We start from the raw sequence: 14,482 nt of genomic DNA, 5'->3' as shown, positions 1-14,482 counted from the left end.
CGGGCAGATGGGGCTAACTGGTGGCCAGAGTGTCCAGCGCTAAGGTGACTGCCTGAAGTTCAGTCACTCGTGCTGTCTTTTCGTTGTACAGTTTCAGCCGCTGGTATTGTAGTGATTACTGACAAGGAAAGAGTTTTCCTGACATTTTCCTCTTTATTTTCCACATCAGCCCTTTTTTCCTTCACTCCTCGATTATTGTATTTTTCTGCGATTAATTGGATTTTTCTAGTGTACAAAATGATGGTTCTTTATCACTGCTTTGTCTTTATGGGGTTTTTTTCTAATTTGTTTTTTGTTTTGGAGCTTTTTAAAATTTTTTGCGTGGTTTTTGTTTTGGAGGGGTGCTTACGTTGGAAATCATAATGAATATCAACTTGTAATCATCAAGTTTGTATTAATACTGAGATAGTTTCAACAGTATTCAAAATTCTGCTGCTTCCCAGCTCTGCCACACTCCTTTCTTTAGTTATTGTGACAAATGGCATATTTGTGTCTTTGATGCCCATTAACAGAGGTTTATGGTTAATGCTTTATACATTTGTATTTTAAATCCTATATGAGAAAAGAAGACGGGCTAGAACCAGAAGTGCAGTAACACTGGCTCTTGCATTTACCTGTGTGGTTACCTTGGCCTTTGTGGTTTACTTCTTCATATTGCTTCAAATAAGTGCACAGCACTGTTTCATTTCAGCCTGAAGGACTCCTTTTAGTACCCTCTGTAGGGCAGGCTTACTAGCTATGTACTCCCTGCGTTTTTGTTTCTCTTGGAATGTCTTCATCTCCCCTTCATTGCCCTACATATAGAATTCTTGGTCGAGAGGGTATTTTTGTTCATTTGGTCTGCGTTTTTAATATGCCATTGCAGTGCCACCTGTCCTCTATGGTTTCTGTAGAGAAACTGGCACAAATCTTACTGAGGATTGCTTGTACGTGAGGGGTTGTTTCTATTGCTGTTCTCAAGTTTCCCTCTTTGTCTTTGATTTTTGATCATTTGATCGTGATGCGCCTAGGTGGGAATCTCTAAGCTTATCCTGCTTTTAGTTTGTGGAACTTACTGGGTGTGTAGATTCATGCCTTTCCTCCACGTTTGGAGGGTTTTGAGGCATCATTTCCTCAAACATTTTCTGCCCCTTTCTCTCTCTCCTGTGCCTCTGCAACTCTCATTATGTATACATCGATAAGCTTGCTGGTGCCCCTAAGTCTCATAGGCTTTGCTCACAATTCTTCATTCTCTGCTTTTTCTGCTCTTCTTTTCCTTTCCAGAGACTGGATATCTCAACTAACCTTTTAAAGTTCACTGATTCTTTTTCTCATGGTCAAATTTGCTGTTGAACATCTTTTATTAATTTTTCATTTACTGTGCTTTTCAGCTGAAGAACTTTTATTTTGTCCCCATTTATAATTGCTATCTCTGTGATATTCTCTAGTATGTGATACATCTTTCTCCTTGTTTCCTAGTCCTTGCATTATTGTTTCCTGTTGCTCATTGAGTTTATTGAAGACCGTTGATTTAAAATGTATTTTTCTAGTAACCCATATCCTGTGCCTTACCCCTCACAGTTTATATTAACTATTTTTTTCTGTGTGAACAGGTCATACATTCTTCCCATCCCCTCCAGCTTTATTGAAGTAGAACTTACAAATAAAATTTGTATATTTAAGCTGAACAATGTGACATTTGACGTATGTATACATGGTTACATGATTACCACAGTCAAACGAATTAATGTATCTATCACCTCACATAGTGAAAGGTTTTGGGGGGTGGTGTGTGGGATAAAACTACGATCTACTCTCTCAGCAAGTCTCCAGTATACCACACAATATCTTAAAATTATATTCAGCATGCGGTACATTAGATCCCTGGAATTTATTTATCTTATAACTGAAATATGTCAGACCTATGCAATGGTATAAAGAATATTGCATCCATGTACCCACCACCCAACGTCAGAGCTATACCATTACGGACACAGTTGAAGCCCAGTACGTACCTGTGTCCTCCAGAAAGATATGCCCAAGTCCAGATCCCTGGTACCTGTAAATGTGACCTTATTTGGAAATAGGGTCTTCGTAGTTGTAGTTGCATTAGGGATCTGATTTAATGGATTCACCCTGGATTTGGGATGGGCCCTAAACAGACTGAGTGGCGTCCTTATAAGAGAAAGGAGAGGGAGATTTGAGACACACAGACACAGGGAAGGTGGTCACGTGAAGACACAGGCAGAGACTGCAGTTATTGTGCCACAAGCCAGGGAGTGCCAGGAGCCACCAGAAACTGGAGGTGGCAAGGAGGATCCTCCCCGAGAGCACCTTGCTCTCAGACTTCTGGCCTCTAGAACTGTGAGAGAATAAAGCTTATGTTAAGCCAGCTGCTTTGTGGTAATTTGTTATGGCAGCCCTAGGAAACTTGAGAGTAACCCTTCCCAGCTGAATTCTCCTCTCCCTCTCCACAAGATGGAACCACGATCCTAAGCAAGGTGTTTATCACCCTCATACATGCCTTTCTGCGTGCTACAGACGCATGCATTCCTTCCATGCATGCCTTTCACTACGTATCTGTATCCATAATCAATACGATGGTTTTGCGTGTTTTTAAACTTCATATTCATGGTATCATAATGGTTCTATCCTTCTGAAACTAGTTCGTTCCCTCATTCATTTCCCCCACTGCCACCATCCAATCCTTGCCCCTTCGGGAGGTCTTTCTGTGTCTCGGGGCCTTGAGACTTCTAGTCTCATCCCCACTCCAGCCGTTACTGTCCGACCCAGTTTACCTGAAGTGGTGTCAAGTCACTGCATAAACGCTGGTCTTACCACAGGAGGAACTCAGTCCCTCACAACACCCGTCCCCTGCCCCATGCCCATCGCTGCTCTACACCTTTGTGTGCTTCAGAGCCACGTGGAGGACGTGTAAAACTCTGGTAGCTGGCCCACCTTCAGAATCTCTGGTTCAGCAGAGCTGGAGTGGGGCCTGAGAACTGGCTCGTCTAACAAGTTCCCAGGTGATGCTGATGCCTCTGGTCTGTGGCAGCCCAGGAGCACCAGCTGGTCTCCAGGTAAGCTTGGTCACCCATCGGTTCTGTGGGAAGACATTCAGAAGTCTTTCTGAAACCTTGTAGATGTTACTAAAAGTAATTAAAGTATGTGGGCCGAGTGACTGGATGCAGAATGTCCTGCTTGAGCAGTGGAGGAGCTAAGGGTGCTGGGCGTGGAGACCATGGGGGCATAGGCTACCGTGGAAACAGGATATCGACCCTCTCTGGGGGCGCAGCCCCTTTCTCTCTTGCACACCTCGTATCACCCTGTTTGGCCCCGGAGGATGGCTGGTTAGCCAAAGACGGGTAAGATTCCTCAGGGGAGGAACAACCTAAGACAGGCACAGTCGCAGAGGGGCCAACGGGGGTGGGGCACAGACCCCTAATCCTTCTGAGAGAGGTCTCCTGCCCCCAGGGCTGCTTTGCTCTCCACGCCCAGCTCAAATGTGCACCCTGCTCAGATCCACACCTGCTCAAATGGAACCCAGGAGGCAAACAAAGATCATTGCCCCAGTCCTGCGAGGCCTTTGTGTGTTTATTTCAAAGATAGCCTTGTTTATGGGACTAAACTGGAAGCGTTAGACCCTTAGGCTATGCCAAGAACTCAATAAAAGCAACGTGGGATCAATCAGCAAGGCTCTTGATCCTAGAGGTCTTGAGTCCCCCGGCCCCATCTTTCTCTTAAATCTGTGTCTGTGTTTTCTTTAAGCTTGCGGCACCCGTCACCCACCTCGAGGCGCCGAGCTGGTCTCGGCACGGTTCCTTTCAATAAAATGAGGTAGGGGCTAGACCTCCATCTCTCTCTTTATATAAGTTGTTTATCCATTGATAGTTTAATTAATTTGTGGCGGCAATAAAAGAACTTTAAAAATGGTTTCCATGACAGTAAGGTGGGCCAAAACAAACAAACAAACAAAAATACAAGGATAGATTTGTATCAGAGTGATGCAACTAAAAACATCTGCAGCTCATCCATTGCTAGCAAACTTTGATTTTTAACATGAACAAACGCTGTCAAAGATATCTGACAAACGTAAGAGAAAAGTCAGATGTCGGTGGGTAACACTTTTCGCATGATGACATCTGGAACGAACTCAGTGCTGATAACATTCCCACTGGCGACTGAGAAGCAGAAAGTCTCAAATCCGTGAAGAGCAAATTCACTGTTTCTTCCTCCATCGTGTCTTTCTATGCCTGACAACTGCGGGATGAAATAAGAGCCAATTAGCAATCGTAAACCAATAACATGCAACAGTGCCTTTGCAAATCTAAGAAACAGTCAATCCCACGGATGCCGGTTGTATCAACAAGAGAAATCAACACGTTTGCCTCTCGCAACACAGACCTTTGGGTATGTCGTCAATCATGCCCTCCTCATACCAACGTCCTCCCCCACTTGCCAAACACCAAAAACGCCTGCTCTGTTGTTTTTCTTGAGTCTTATTTACTTTCCACCTTACAAGCCTGTGCTCTATCCATCCATCACACTCTGAACCTCCCACACCCTCAGCTCCCATGTCTGTAAAAGGAAGAGGAGAAAGACAGGAAAAAAGCAAAGAAAGAAAGAGAGGAAAGGACAGGTAAGACATCAGTTGACTTAATGGCCAATTCGGGGATGAACAGCAATCTCACCATGACTAAGTTTCTTTTCTTCTGACTGTCCCATGAAATATAAAAACTTACAACTGAACAAATAGTTAGGGATCAATCATTAAACGTACTCCCACTTGAAAAGTTTTACTTATTACTTCTTTGTCAGTAGTCACATTCTCAAAGGCATTTTCTCCCAGTTAGCACAAGAGGCCGTATTTCTGTAGCTCAGTGATGAAGGCCCAGCTAGCGCACGTTCCAGTCACTTTAGCCCCTTGCTCTGGTAACCGTGTTCCAGACAAACGGTGGTCTCGGCTACCAGGTCTGATAAATTTCCCACCTGCCGAGGTCTCACAGCTACAGCTCAAGGGACCTGTAGCTGTGACTGAAGTACATTTCAGAATGTGCTGCGTCCCATATTAGCTAGCACACAAGTATTACGAACGTTAAGCTGTTTCTAAACTAGACTTTAACCAATTTTTAATTATGAGTTACTTTGTGGAGAAAATTTAAACACATATCACAACAGGCGTATGTTGGGAACGACAGAGCTGCACACAGATACCTGGGTTCTCCGGGGCTGCCCTCTGCTGGGTGCGGATCCTTTTCAGGTCCTCCTTCTGGTTCTTCATTGCTGCCCTCCTCCTTGCCTGCAGCTTCTTGGACCTCTTCGTCAGAGTTTTCATACTGATGAACACTCGCTTCTTTTGTGAAGAATAATACGGACTTTGGGACCAGAACTTCACGGAAAAAAGAGCCCAATTTATAATCGGTGGCGACATCCAGCGCTCTACCCTCAGGAGAATCAGGAGGATAGAAGTAGGTGAAGAAAGAAGAGCTGGGCACCTTCCTAGTGGCTGGTATGACCCCTCCAGGGCCCTCGCATTTCTGCAGCTCGAGAGTTTGCACAGTCAGGTCTTTCCCGTCTTTCCAGTAGATCGCACACCCTGTGCTGCTGATTATTTCTGGCCCTTTGGAGAAGAAGGGATCAGCATCATCCGGGCCTGATCGCATTCGGTATGTTTTCGTCAGAACTTTGTTGAAAAAGTATTCGTTTGACTTAAAGAGAAACTCTATGGTGAAGCTCATTGGTTCCTCGGCCCCTGGGAATTTCATTTTTACATCTTTCAGGTGCTCCAGTACACGTTCATCATTTCCCCGGATCATGCTACGGAGAATCTTTACATTTTTAAAAGCCGTCAGCCAAAAGTGAGGTATGCCATCTGTCTGCCCCTTTCCTTCAGGCTCTCTTTCCGTTTCCTCCCAAGCCCCTTCCTGAACACCTACTTGCCACCGACATTCGCCTTCTGTGGGCTCATGAACTGCATTGATGATGTCAGCTCTCTTATCAAACAGAGGTTGGCAGAAGGCAGCATACTTTTTCTCAAGATCGTAAAGGTCTTTATAGAATTGGGCTTCGACTTGTGCGTACTGTGCCTGAAGGTTTTTGAGAGCTCTGACCCGCTGCTTAACCGCTAGAGGCCAGCGCCGAGCACGGCCTGCCTTTGAGCCCGATGCCCTAGCAGGGGCTGCAAGGGCCTGAGGGCTGGGCCGCCCCCCGCCAGCCTCGGCCAGGTCGGCTCCACAGACCCCAGCCTCCCAGGACTCGGAGGCACCATCAGCCAGGGCCTCTCTCGCCCAGGACAAGGCCTCCGCCGCCGGTTCCTCTGCCATCTGGGATGCAGCCCCCTCTGCGGATTGCTGTGGCTCCCAGGGCAGGGTGCCCTCTGACTGCTCCTCGCCCCGCCAGACCTCGCCCCCCTCTCCCAGGTCTTCCTGCCCCTGAGAAGGCGCGGGACCCTCTGCAGGGTCCGAGGGCGGCCGGGAGCGGCTCCTGATCCTCACGCGGCTGTACTGGGGGCGGACCAGGACATGGTGGTTATGACGTACACGGAATAGGAGCGACTGGACCAGATCTCGCAACTGCTCAGCGGGGATCCCGTGGCCCGCGTCCGCTTCCGCGTTCTCTTGTCCATTCTCGTCCCGCTCTCCTGACTCTTCCTCCTCCTCCATCTCTTCCTCATTTCCATCCCCCTCTTCTGACTGGTGCTCATCCTCCTCCTGGTCCTCAAGCTCAAATTCAAACTCCTCCGCCGCCTCCGCCTCCTCCCCCTCCTCCTCCATCTCCTCCTTCTCCGCCGCCTCCTCCATCCCCTCCATCTCTTCCTCCTCCTCCATCTCCTCCTTCTCCGCCGCCTCCCCCATCCCCTCCATCTCTTCCTCCTCCTCCTCTACATCCCAGGCCTCTTCCACTAAGGCCTGGGCGGCCTCCTGCCCACCATCCTCCCTGGGAAGGGCTCTGGAGACCGACAGGGAGGCCAGAAGGGCCCCCTCGACTCCATCCACCCCTCCCAAAGGGGATGCGCGGACCCCGAGGGGACTGGGGTCGCCACCAGCTCTGTCCTGGCCACCTGGGATCGAGCCACGCTCCGACATGGCAGGAGGGGCGCACCAGATCCGGTGCAGTGACGAACGTGGTGAAGATGGCGGCCGCCGGGCTGAGCGCCGCTGAGGGGGCGCTGTTGGAAGCTGGGCCGCCGGGAGGGGGTGGAGGCAGCAGAGAAGTCGGCTGCACAGGGAACAAGCGTCTGCCAAGGTGCCTGTGGGGGCCCCGCCACAGGAAAGGCAGCGGGGCGGCTCTCGCGGAGTGGTGGCGGTGGACAGGGCGGGAAAGATCCTGATGGGCTGACCACGGGAGGCGGAGCTTGGGAGGGTCAAAGAAAGGCCACGTCCTCCAGCGCCAGCTCTAAGCTCATTTGCCAGGAGGCAAGGATTGACATGAGTGCCGTCCAATGAGTGATCAAGGCCTTCAGCTTCCCTGGAGGCCTTAAAGGCCCAGGTCACCCTTTGAGCCCACAGGAGCCCCTTCCTTTTCATTCCACCATTGCAAAAGCAAAACGACGCTGTCCCTATAGGGTGGCACCTTGGGGCGTAGGAACCTGGCTGTGTTCCCCAATTGCCACCGTTGCACAGCTCAGCTCAGTAGAGTCACACTTAATTAAAGAGAGGGAGAGAGAGAGAGAGAGAGAGGGGTGTATAGATCAAATATCAGCAACGTTTGAAACCTCCCATAAGAGAGAGAAAGAGAATTTGGAGGTTTTAATGTTGTTAATGCTACTTAGAAAAGAATATACAAAGTTGAGATGGATGCATTGCGAAGGGAGAGCGGAAGAAGCCTTAAAAATAGGAGCTGGCCGGTGTTTCATCAGTGCTCCCCAATTCACTTCAAGCCTCCAAGAAATGAAGAGAGAGACAGGGCGGGGGGGTGGGGTGGGGTGGGTGGAAGGGAGGGGAGGGGGGAGGGAAGAAAGAGAAAGAGAGAGACTTCTTTTAAAGACCGGTCTAAGCACCTGCCCTGCACTGAATAGTGTACACGTCCCCCCCACCGCGCCACGCCTCACAAATTCATAAGCTGAAGCCCCTCCCCTGCCCCCTCCCCGAGGTGATGGTATTTGGAGATAGGGTCTTTGGTAGGTCATTAGGTTTTGCTGAGGTCCACACATTGGGGTTATTGCCCTTACAGGAAGAGACCATAGATGGTGCTCTCCGCCCACCACCCTCATGTGAAGACAGGAAGAAGGTGGCTACCTTCAAGCCAAGATGAGGGCCCTCACCAAGAACTCCACCGTGCCGGCACCCTGACCTTGGGCTTCCTAGCCTCCAGAACTGTAGGCAATAATTGCCTTGGTTCAGCCGCCCAGTCTATGGCATCTTGTCATGGCAAGCCTGAGCAGACTAATACAGCGTGGCAGACGTTAAAAGGACAGGCTTCTTAGAATGATTTCTCAGTCAGCAGTCCGAGACTTTTTGTTGCACTCAGCCCCACTTCCTCAAGATGTCAAGGGTAACAAATTCTGAAAACTAGGAAGAAATCAACAACCATTTGATGCTAATTCCATTTACTATTGTCACTGGGCACAGAAACAAGGCTGGGTGTTAGTTGTCACTTCAAGTTCAGGAGAACGTAAGCTATGGCCCTTTCTGGAAGCACACGCCCTTGGGATCCAGGCCATCTAACCTGACAGGCCCTAACGTTCCATGGATGGGAAGCACACATTCTGCAGTGTGCTCCTGGGAAGGATGGTGAGAAGAACTGTTGTGGCCACACTGAGTCAGTATGGACCTCAACCCCAAATTTGGTTCAAAGGTCAATCAAGCCTGCTGACACCACACACATACTACCAAGACGCCATGCAAAGTGTATTCCTTACATAAGGAGGCTTTTGGGGGAGAGCAGGATAGGCTTCTCAAGCTGCTCCAGCAAAGACTTAAGAGAGCCCGGGAAGGAAACTGCTTTGGGAGTTTTACTGTGATTAGTGGATGGGGCCAGCATGAGAGTTCCCTTGTGCTGGCAGTAGCTAGTGTAGTTTGACGCCCACTCCTCCTCCCCTCCACCCTACCACCGTGCCAAGGGAGAGGATGTGGAGCATTGGGGAAGAGGGAGGTTGATGTTTAAAAGCCCTCAGCAGTCAAACGTCGAAGGATGCAGTCAGACACTTTATTACAATTCACCTCTGGCGTGTGACTGCCGACTGAAACGTGCCCTTTTCGTGGAATGGGATTTGAACTTGTTGAAGGAAGCCACTCGGGAAGTCTATGAGTCCTGCAGCCTAGGGCTGGCTAAGGAGGCAAAAGGTCCATTGAATGCTGTTCAGGAGCCCAGCGTTGTGTGTCCTGAGAAGTGAAATGCATGCCTCGGTCACCATCAGTAAGGCCTGGAACTCCAAAGCCGAGAAGGAGGGTCTTGCCAGGGCCCTGCATGGTGGCTTTGGTATATGCAGAGACACATGTGACCTGGATTTATAACTTGGGTGTCTGTGGCCCAAGAGATTCCCAGGGCTCTTTACCCCAAAGGGGACAGTCTTACACGAGGAAATGTCATAGCTGCCATGGGCCAGATCAGACAGCCAGACTGATGACAGTGGCCTGATTGTCTATGAAAACGGGCAGATGGGGCTAACTGGTGGCCAGAGTATCCAGCGCTAAGGTGACTGCCTGAAGTTCAGTCACTCGTGCTGTCTTTTCGTTGTACAGTTTCAGCCGCTGGTATTGTAGTGATTACTGACAAGGAAAGAGTTTTCCTGACATTTTCCTCTTTATTTTCCACATCAGCCCTTTTTTCCTTCACTCCTCGATTATTGTATTTTTCTGCGATTAATTGGATTTTTCTAGTGTACAAAATGATGGTTCTTTATCACTGCTTTGTCTTTATGGGGTTTTTTTCTAATTTGTTTTTTGTTTTGGAGCTTTTTAAAATTTTTTGCGTGGTTTTTGTTTTGGAGGGGTGCTTACGTTGGAAATCATAATGAATATCAACTTGTAATCATCAAGTTTGTATTAATACTGAGATAGTTTCAACAGTATTCAAAATTCTGCTGCTTCCCAGCTCTGCCACACTCCTTTCTTTAGTTATTGTGACAAATGGCATATTTGTGTCTTTGATGCCCATTAACAGAGGTTTATGGTTAATGCTTTATACATTTGTATTTTAAATCCTATATGAGAAAAGAAGACGGGCTAGAACCAGAAGTGCAGTAACACTGGCTCTTGCATTTACCTGTGTGGTTACCTTGGCCTTTGTGGTTTACTTCTTCATATTGCTTCAAATAAGTGCACAGCACTGTTTCATTTCAGCCTGAAGGACTCCTTTTAGTACCCTCTGTAGGGCAGGCTTACTAGCTATGTACTCCCTGCGTTTTTGTTTCTCTTGGAATGTCTTCATCTCCCCTTCATTGCCCTACATATAGAATTCTTGGTCGAGAGGGTATTTTTGTTCATTTGGTCTGCGTTTTTAATATGCCATTGCAGTGCCACCTGTCCTCTATGGTTTCTGTAGAGAAACTGGCACAAATCTTACTGAGGATTGCTTGTACGTGAGGGGTTGTTTCTATTGCTGTTCTCAAGTTTCCCTCTTTGTCTTTGATTTTTGATCATTTGATCGTGATGCGCCTAGGTGGGAATCTCTAAGCTTATCCTGCTTTTAGTTTGTGGAACTTACTGGGTGTGTAGATTCATGCCTTTCCTCCACGTTTGGAGGGTTTTGAGGCATCATTTCTTCAAACATTTTCTGCCCCTTTCTCTCTCTCCTGTGCCTCTGCAACTCTCATTATGTATACATCGATAAGCTTGCTGGTGCCCCTAAGTCTCATAGGCTTTGCTCACAATTCTTCATTCTCTGCTTTTTCTGCTCTTCTTTTCCTTTCCAGAGACTGGATATCTCAACTAACCTTTTAAAGTTCACTGATTCTTTTTCTCATGGTCAAATTTGCTGTTGAACATCTTTTATTAATTTTTCATTTACTGTGCTTTTCAGCTGAAGAACTTTTATTTTGTCCCCATTTATAATTGCTATCTCTGTGATATTCTCTAGTATGTGATACATCTTTCTCCTTGTTTCCTAGTCCTTGCATTATTGTTTCCTGTTGCTCATTGAGTTTATTGAAGACCGTTGATTTAAAATGTATTTTTCTAGTAACCCATATCCTGTGCCTTACCCCTCACAGTTTATATTAACTATTTTTTTCTGTGTGAACAGGTCATACATTCTTCCCATCCCCTCCAGCTTTATTGAAGTAGAACTTACAAATAAAATTTGTATATTTAAGCTGAACAATGTGACATTTGATGTATGTATACATGGTTACATGATTACCACAGTCAAATGAATTAATGTATCTATCACCTCACATAGTGAAAGGTTTTGGGGGGGTGGTGTGTGGGATAAAACTACGATCTACTCTCTCAGCAAGTCTCCAGTATACCACACAATATCTTAAAATTATATTCAGCATGCTGTACATTAGATCCCTGCAATTTATTTGTCTCATAACTATTCATTTGTACCCTTTGATGAACCATTCCCAAAATAACAAACCTGGAGACATCATGCTCCCTGATTTCATTATATTACAAACGTATAGTAATCAAAACTGTATGATACTGGCATAAGAACAGATATATACATGGACTAATTGAACAAAATATAGAGCCCAGAAATAAACCCACACATATATGCTCAACTATTTGACAAGAGCTCTAAGAACACACAATGAGGGTAGGATAGTCTCTTTAATAAATGGTGCTGGGAAAACATGCAAAAGCAGGATATTGGACCCTTACCTTTCACCACACCCCAAAATGAACTGAAAGTGGATTAAAGACTTAAATGTAAGGCCTATATCTATAAAATTCCTAGAAGAAAACACAGGGGTAAGCTCCTTGACATAGGTTTCGGCAATGATTTTGTTTTAATTGACACCAAAACAAAGGCAACAAAACCAAAAATAAACAAGTGGACTACATCAAACTAAAAGGCTTCTGTACAGCAAAGGAAACAATCAACAAAATGAACAGGAAACTTACCTACGAAGCAGACAAAAATATCTGCAAATCATGTATCTGTTGAGGGGTTAATATTTAAAATACATAAAGAACTCAATAAACTCAACAGAAAAAAAAAATAATTCAGTTAATAAAAAGGCACACGGTCTGAATATACATTTTCCCAAAGAAGACATACAACTGGCCAACAGATATATGAAAAGGTGTTCAACATCCCTAACCATTAGAGAAATGCAAATCAAAGCTGTAATTAAGACATCACACCTATTAGGATGGCTATTATCAAAAGACAAGTGATAGCAAGTGTTGGCAAGAGTGTGGTAGAAAGGGAACCCTTGTGCCCTGTTGATGGGAAAGTACAATGGTGCAGACACTATAGAAAACAGCATGGAGGTTGCTCAAAAAATTGAAAATAGAACTATCAGGTCATCCAGCAATCCCACTCCTGAAAATAAATCCAAAGGAAATGATTTCTGCTCTGCTCTGTTACGCTTATTGCAGCATTATTTACAACAGGCAAGGAATGGAGACACCCTAAGTGTTTGTGGGCAGATGAAAGGATACAGAAAATATTGTATAAATTATAGAATATTATATATATATATATATGACATAAAAGAATTCTTCTTAAAAATTCATTTGAAAATCTATTCTTGCCTTTATGGGAGTAAAACTGAGAGGAACAGGACCAGAGGCAAGACATAGTAGATTCTCCTTCCTTCAGACTTCTTGTCTCTACAGGCAGAGCTTAATAGGGAGCTAGTTGGAAAGGCAAAATAGGTTGGCAGAGACCCAGAAACATAGAACAGATTATAGAATTTTGAGCTTAGATATTCAGATAACTTTTATTTACCCAGCATCTACTTTTTCTTATAACACGTATATCCTGACAAAGAATGCAAACAGTATGCCTTTTGAGACACAATAAATATGGAAATGACTATAACATCAGCAACATCCACTTTCAAAAACACAAGAAAAAAAATTCAAGACCTTTGTTAGGAGCTGTATTTATGTTTATATAGTAAATAGGGAACCACTGATAGATTTTAATTAAATTTACATATTCTACTAATTTTGATGTAGAAAAGTTCATATACATAATTTCTCTTCTTTCTCACATGGCCACCTAGGAAACTCAGAGTTTAGGTAAAAAGCTTCCTTCCCCATATGTTTAATATTCCAGCCTCAGGCACACTCAACACCTTTGCCTGAGTCCCAGATGGAACATCACTCTCAGGTAAGGCAGTTTTTCTACCTAAAGGATTTCAAAATAGCCTTAAGGTTTTGTAAGAATTGGCAGATCTAAAGGTAAAATCTGTGTAATAATTACTGTGCAGAGGCAAAAACCTTCTGACTCAGAAATGTATCTGGAGGTGTGTATGGGTGTGTGTGAGCATATGTGTAAATATTATTTCAGTTGAACTTTAGGCAAACTGTAAACATAAACTCTACAAAGAAACACTTTTCCAGTCCCCTGTGTCTTTAAATTCATGGGATGAGCTGCCCTGCAGAGGCAGGACCTGGTGTCTTTGGGCAGGTGTGGCAATTAAGAGTGTGCGCTCTCAAACCGGACCACCTGGGTAAAAGCCCCAGCTCATTTATGGGATATGAGATATTGGGCTCAGGACTTAATATCTCAAATCCTGTCTTATACAAAAATTCTCAATTTCCCCATCAGTAAATGAGGTGAAAAATAGTCCCAACCTCATCAGGCTGCTGTGTAGATTCAATGAGCTAATACTTTACAAGGGCCTACAACACAGCCAAAAATAAATAAATAATAAATAAATATTAAATATAAAAAAGAATAATCTTACTGTGATTATCTTTGATCAAAAAGGAAGTGACTGTTGAGAGAAATTTTATATTTAAACAAAAAACACATCCTTGTGAGGTATGAGATTCTGGTCCTGTTCATTATCTTTGAGCTATTATGCACTTCTTTGTAAACTACATGGTTGTGTTACTTACATGTAAATTGGACTAGCTCCTGCTATCTCACACATTTTGTCCGTCCTTACCAAATTCTCAATTCTTCCAATTTCCTTCAATATCTGGATGCAACTCTTCAAACTAATGTTTCCAATTTTTCTCCAACCCTCCTGATTTGACATCACTGAGAGCTCAAAGCTGACCACCCAGATTCTTATTGGAACTCTAGGTTTTCTTGTAACTGGCTTGTCTTCGCAGGATCTAAAGAAGCCCTGTGAGCTGAAGCTAGACAATTTGATATAAACTTCAAAGGACTCATCACTGCAGCAGATTATGTATGATCCTCGTGCCTAGAACTGCTGCCATGTGGGCCACTCAGGAAATTCACTTTATCTTCCATGCTCTGCTCCAGGAAATAATCAAGATTGTAGATGCTCTTATCAAAATCTATCTAATGTCTATGCCATCAGAGAAATCATTGACTGCAAACTAGGAAATCCATCAGATTGCCACTGTCATCCTCACTCTACCATCTAAACATGCTTCAAGCCCGACATCTTCAATTGGCTGTCCTTCTG

At 45.1% G+C, this 14,482-nt stretch overlaps 1 long non-coding RNA gene across 1 annotated transcript in view; it reads right to left on the bottom strand.

Moving 5' to 3' along the window:
* Positions 1-4,191: 4,191 nt before the first annotated feature.
* Positions 4,192-14,482, bottom strand: part of LOC130841939 (uncharacterized) — a 54,058-nt gene continuing 43,767 nt past the window's right edge. The window contains exon 3 of the long non-coding RNA XR_009050307.1: positions 4,192-4,239. This is a non-coding gene — a long non-coding RNA (uncharacterized LOC130841939). The remainder of the gene's footprint in view (positions 4,240-14,482) is intronic.

This window comes from Hippopotamus amphibius, chromosome X (genome assembly GCF_030028045.1).
Source record: "Hippopotamus amphibius kiboko isolate mHipAmp2 chromosome X, mHipAmp2.hap2, whole genome shotgun sequence".
Lineage (NCBI taxonomy): Eukaryota > Metazoa > Chordata > Mammalia > Artiodactyla > Hippopotamidae > Hippopotamus > Hippopotamus amphibius.
Note: the sequence above shows the minus strand (reverse complement) of the source record. Positions and strands in the feature narration are given on the sequence as shown.